This window comes from Engystomops pustulosus, chromosome 1 (assembly GCF_040894005.1).
Source record: "Engystomops pustulosus chromosome 1, aEngPut4.maternal, whole genome shotgun sequence".
Lineage (NCBI taxonomy): Eukaryota > Metazoa > Chordata > Amphibia > Anura > Leptodactylidae > Engystomops > Engystomops pustulosus.
In genome coordinates, this window is record NC_092411.1 from 93,458,305 (window position 1) to 93,465,225 (window position 6,921).

A 6,921-nucleotide genomic window follows, 5' to 3' on the forward strand; every position below is an offset into this window, starting at 1 on the left:
TACCTGTTGATGTTCTGTGTAGCATCGAGACCTAGAAGAATTATAAAGAGGCCATCTGTTTACACTGATGTAAAGGTTCTTTTTACTGCTGTTAGGTCACATAAATGTGCACTTGGGAGGAGTCAGAAAATAGTATTAGAAGGGGTCTGAAGTCTAGGGGTGTCAGCAGAATGAATGGGTTGTAAAACTAGCAGCCCAGTCTGCTCTGATTTCCTCATCAGAGACGTGTCTGACTATGGTAGGTGCTACCTTCATGCTTGGGTCTCTGATACACAGTTGCTTCCATTCCAATGGGTGACAACTTCTTACTGCTAATGGGTTAATAGTACAAAATGAAGGCTGATTTAAAAAGGAAGTACTTGAGACTTTTCCAACGTGTGAGGTCACATGTAGCAGTTATGTCCCTTAGTATTTTGCTTCAGTACTTTTATACATGCTCTCTGTTTAGCACACATTTCTGCTTTTGGCTTACAAATACTAAGGCAATACTATTTCTTACTGTAAGGCATTTTCTCACTGATGACACTTCAGGGGGTTGTCCACATATACTAAACTTAAACAGGGTAAGTATAAGACCCTAATAGGGTCACTCATATTGTACTCACCCTGTTAAAGTTTGGGTTTCACCACCACGAGCCAGACAGGATGTTTAGGGACTTCCTATGAAGTCAGCAGTCCCAGGTGCTGCCCGGGTGTTAAGTGAACCAGGGCTCTTGACAGACTTTAACCGGTTAAGTATAATATGGTTGACCCTATTGGGGTCTTTGTGCTTATACCCTTTTAAAGTTTGCTCTAAGTGGCCAACCCCTTTAAATGTACTACTACTTAGTTCACTTGGAGCCTTCCAATGTCATGATCATGGGGGTCCCAGCAGTCAGGACCCTCCAATCAGACGCTTCTACTATTACCTGTAAAAAGTGGGCAATAGTCATTAATATAAAAATCTCTTTAATATTACTGTACAGCTGTGACCTATCTAACATGTGATCATCAAGATGCTGTTACATGCATTATACCTAAGTAATAGGTACAAGAGACAATATCATTAAAAGTGGTTCATTTTAAAAGGAAGCTGAAACCATTGAAGATTGTTATTAAGTCATCAATTTTAAATTTGTGGGGGCCCGACAACTGGCACCCCCTCTTTTTAGTTTTCTAAAGCAGTTGTGGCACTCCAGTGATCATGTTAAAGTGGTTGTCCAGAGGATGAAAAAAGTCTGTTTTCTTCCAAAAACAGCGCCACACCTGACCATGGTTTGAATGGAACTGAGCTGCAATACCGCCACTAACTATAGCCCGATGTGCTGCTGTTTGGTTTTGTAAAAAAGCTGCCTTTTTATTTCAGCCTCTGGATAATCCCTTTATTCTTTCATGAAGCCTGGTTGTGGCTCAGTCCTAGGCCCATTATCCTCCCAAGTAAGAGTGGCAGCTTAAATTAGTTTTTTAAGGGTATAAAACAATAAAAGGCAGTGGGCTTAGTTAAAAAAAAAAAAAAAAACTTTATAGGGCGATCAGTAAACTAGCAGCACCCTCAGGTAGGGTATGAAATGTCCTTTCTAGCATTCCCTATTTTATGTTAACTGGGTAGTCTCATTTCAGCAAATATAGGTTATAGAAATATACTTTCTTTCCAATATACTTTCTGCATCAATCCCTTGCTGTTTTCTAGATCTCTGCTTGCTGTCATCCTATAGAAAGCTTTTATGTTTACTTCCAGTGGACAGGTATCTGATGGTAATGCAGGTGCACGGCTCGTTAGTATCCTAGAGAGAGCTGTGTGATATAACAAACTGTGTGACCTATCTATCCTCTGGAAGTAAACATAAAAGCTTTATATAGAAGGACAGCAAGCAGAGATCTAGAAAACCGTGAGGAATTGATACAGAAAGTATATTGGAAAATTGTATAAGTTTTTATAATACAATCCGTACCATTCACTTCCTGAAATGGGAATATCCCATTTTGCCTAAATGCTGAGAGGCTGGAGGGGGAGAGTACCTTCAGATGACCATACAGTATCTTTGGCTCTAAAGCAGCAAGAAACATGGTTCTTATCACATTAAAGATAAGAATCTCATCTTTCAAATCTGTGAGATGTCAAACCGGAGATGTAGGCAGTTAAAGAAAAAGGTAAGGATTATCTTCAATTTGACAAAACGTCTTTCTAGTTTCTTCTAAAGTGAAACCCCCTGCAGCCTCTGTTATTTCGGGCTATAAGTGACTCTTCTCTGTCCATTTGCATATTACTTGGAAGTGATATTTTTTTTTTTTTTTTTTTTTTAAATAGAGGGAATTCTAGAATGCATATTTTCTACCCAACCACAGGGGTCTAGTATTGGTGGTGTAAGAGCAGGTGACTGCTGCCCTTTCAGTGACATAAAATCATACAAAAGTGAGATCACCAATTGGCAGAACAAGGTAAACATATTCCATAGCGCAATATGTTTCCATATGATACAAATTTGTTAAAAATTTACATTTTTTCCCCCTTTTTTTTTTTTTTCTTCCCCCTACTGTTTTTAGAGGATAAAAAGGCTGCTATTACTGTACCTCCTATGGTTTAGCTTTCCCAAGATGTTATAAGATATATCTGGCAATGTATACAGTGATACCTTCCGGTTTACTTATCACTGTATTGCTAGACATTATCGGGAGTATTGTGATGGCAGCCATATTTCTTGTAGCTCAGCCCTAATACAACTTTGCCTTGTTACTGTTGACTGCGGTATCATTCAGTAGCATTTGTAGTAAGCAGTGTGCCTAAAAGACCTGTAAATATTCTTCTAAATCACACACTTAGTTCTGCATTATGCTGAACACAATTTATTGTATATTTGTTTCTGTAGGTTCGGGCTGTTTGGCCTGTAATGTTTTCTGCGTGATACAATCTGTAACTATTGCCTTCCAGGCATAGAAGACATCTTTCCACATTTCACTCTATCACGTTCACCCTACGCTATTGTCTTGCTAATGTCTAATAGTACTTACCTTTATATCTGTGATGTGAACAGGAGGAGGTCTGAAGATTTAACTATTTTTCTCTTTTTTATGTGGCATGGTGGACCTCCTTGTGCTAAATTTATTACACATGTAATGCCATAGATGGAACCAAAAATCCAATTTATTTTTAATATATAATGTGTTCTTTGAGGTTTTGTGTTATGTCAGATGCAAGGAAGTGCAATACCGATGTAAAAACACAATTTCTAAAACTCCTGTGTGCTCAAGGGGCCATCGAGCAACGTCTTGCTACAGGAGAGTACTAGATGGTAGCTGCATTTTACTGCAGACATGCATTTTTTTATTTGGTTATTTGTTTGCCATGCAGATTTTGTGTTTTTCAATTGCCATTTCTTGTTTATTAAACTACACTTGCCTAAAATATCAAGATGTAGTCCTATAATTCTGTTAATTGTTTTGTTATATCACATGACATCTTTTGAAATATTATGCCAAAGTCTCACTGTAGGACTGGTAAACTTGGTATTGGACTGTATGGCACCACATTTCATTGACCTAGTACTGCCCTAAGGAAGGAACTCCAAGTGTCCCTGCTGGACCATAAACACATTTGTTTGAAACTAGCCTCAACGTGTTTTTCCCACGAATTCAAGTGTGGATAGGGCCTAACTTGCTGATCGGTAGGGGGTCTCGGTGATATGACCCCCACAGGTCATGAAAACAAGGGGTCCCAGGTACCTCTGTTAGACCCCTCTTCATGAGAGAAATGGAGCAGACGGCCGCGCATGACCTTTCTGCTCCATACATCTCAATGGAGCCGATGGAAATTGCTGAGTGCCTCGCTACCATCATGTTGATAGGGCCTAACTTGAATTTGTGGGAAAACTGCTTGAAAGGGACACTGATTTTAGCTTTTACCCCACTAAGAACCTTATCTTATGAATTGCATCAGACTTGTGGTTCTAAGAGCTACATATAGGTAGGAGCTAGATCTTTATCTGCAACTAACAGTGTCTTTAACTGCATGTATCTACGGTTCCTCGGATTACAGAACCACAATGATTAGACTCTAGTCCTTAAAATTTCACAAATTATACTGTCACTTCATCCTCAATCTGTTTACGGTGGGGTGCATGCCCAGTCTTACTTTACTAGTTTGTTTTGCTGCTAAGAGATGCATTATTAGATACTGTGTTTTAAGTTAATTAAAATTGGTTTGCAAAGAAAAAACCACATAAATAACATGCTTCTAGGAACTATAGAACCCCAGAACACCCACCCCTTCCCTAGTGTGAGATATAACATAAAAGGGGGATCTCTAGAAAGGATATGTCATACCCTACCTTGAGGGTGCTGGTAGCTTAGTGGGGTAAAATCTGGTCAAAGGTCCTCTTTAACTCATATGACTATTTACCAAAAGGTCAATTTACTAACAGAGATATTGACCTATTATCAAGCTAAAGAAATATATACACACACAAAAGATCAAAATTCGAACACACAATTTCCTAAATATCAAGGTCATTGTGTAATCCTGTGTGAATGTATCCTAAAAAGAAAAGGGAAAAAAAGCTGTATTTTAAGCTCATTTCAGAAATTGTATATATTCTAAATGACACAATAAAAATGTTAATGAGATAATTGTAAAAGAACACTAATCAAAGTTAGGCTATATTCACACTACTATATAACGGGGTTGAAGCACAGATCCTGTCTTCTATCAGCAAGCAGTCAAGCAGCTTACAGCCACAATGTCAGACAGAGGATCTGCTGCACGGTCCCATGTCAGCTCAGCAGCTTCAAGGACCTCTAAGAGCAGCCTTGCAGCTGCAACCGCCAGGGCAAAGGCAGAAGCTGCCAAAGTGAGAGCTGCCTTTGCTGAAAAGGAATTGAAATTAAAGAAGGAAAAGGCAGACCTAGAAGCCAACCTTGCAAAACTTGCTGTGGACATGGAAGCAGCAGCAGCAGAAGCCGAGGCGCAGGCTTTAGAAACGGCAGTATGTGGCACTTGTGAAGGAGCCAGCATAAAACTTGATCCTGAACTTGGTCATCAGGATGTCTCTCAGCGCACTTCAGAATATGTGCTACAGCAAGCCCAGTTAGACCAGTACCTACATCCACTTCAAAGAGTGAGATCAAACTCTGCTGATGATCTAAGACAACATCCTGTCATTCAGTCAACAACCCTCACACATCACCCTAAGCATGAAGGTAATTCTGTCTACCAATCACCCTGCATGCAACCTGCATCCAGAACTATGGGTCCCTACCACTCAGTGACTGCTTTCAAAAAAGAAGGTGCTGACAAAGACTACTTTGACAGCAATGCATTCTATGACAATTGCCCAACTAATCCTCACCACAGCAATGCTCATCCAGATCACCCTCTCAGAGACCAAGAGCTACCACCTTTCCTCAAGTTCTTTGCACGCCGTGAGCTGCTCACCAAAGGTCTCTCAAAATTTAATGACCGGCCTGAAAGTTACAGAGCATGGAGAGCTTCTTTCAGGAATGCCACAGCAGGCCTTGACCTCTCTGCAAGTGAAGAGATGGACCTGTTGGTGAAGTGGCTAGGAGACGAGTCGACAGAGCACGCAAAACGCATCAGAGATATTAACATCAACTACCCGAGCAGAGGCTTGGACATGTTATGGGAGAGGCTCAATGAGTGCTACGGCTCCTCAGAGATGATAGAAGAATCCCTCTTTAAAAGGTTACAGGACTTTCCTAAAATCTCAAACAAAAGCTTTCACAAGCTAAGAGAATTGAGTGACCTCTTGACAGAACTACAGGTTGCCAAGTCTGAAGGAGACCTGCTAGGCCTCACGTCCTTAGATGCATCAAATTCATAGTGCAGAAGCTACCTTACAGCTTACAGGAGAAATGGATGAACCGGGGCTCAGAGTACAAAGAAAGACACAACGTGCAGTTCCCACCATTCTTCTTTTTTGTAGATTTCGTACGTCAGCAGGCGAAGATCAGGAACGATCCTAGTTTTGACCTTTCCACCGTAGACCTTGTCAACCCAGGTACAGGTAAGCCTGCTTTAATTCGTAACCCCAGAGGCACACCTATCACCGTACACAAAACAAATGTATTTCCTGACGATTCCTCAAAAACCAGTGGGACATTAACAAAAGACCCAAGCACTGAGTGCCCCTTGCATAAAAAGCCCCACTCACTGGAGAAGTGTAGAGGTTTTAGGAACAAATCTCTTAAGGACCGCAGAATGTTCCTCAAGGAGAATGGCATATGCTACAGGTGTTGTGCATCTACATCTCACTTAGCAAGAGATTGCGACGCCAGTATTTCTTGCTCTGAATGCAACAGCCAAGAACACAATACGGCTCTACACCCAGGGCCAGCACCACAGATTCCTTCACCCTCAGACAGTACTTCAGAGCACGGCGGGGAGAGGATAGACAGTGCACCCCCTGATGTGTCACCTCTGTGCACTCAAGTTTGCGGAGAAGGTCTAGGTAACAAATCTTGCTCAAAGATCTGTCCTGTTACAGTTTACCCTATAGGTCACAGAGAAAGAGCAGTTAAACTGTACGCCATACTGGATGACCAGAGCAACAGGTCACTTGCGAGCACAGCCTTCTTTGACATTTTTCAGATCAAAGGACTTCGTTCATCCTACTCTCTTAAAACATGTACAGGAGTAAGTGAAGAAACTGGAAGAAGAGCCACAGGATACCAGATTGAATCGCTAGATGGTCAGACATCCTTGTCCCTTCCTACACTAATAGAGTGTAATTCAATCCCGAACAATAGGGAAGAGATCCCCACACCAGAAGCTGCTCTACATCATGCACATTTGAGAAGCATAGCGCATCTCATCCCCACACTCGATCCTCAAGCCAAGTTGGTCCTCTTGCTGGGCAGAGACATTATCAGAGTCCACAAAGTGAGGAAGCAGATAAATGGTCCTCATAACTCACCCTACGCTCAGAAACT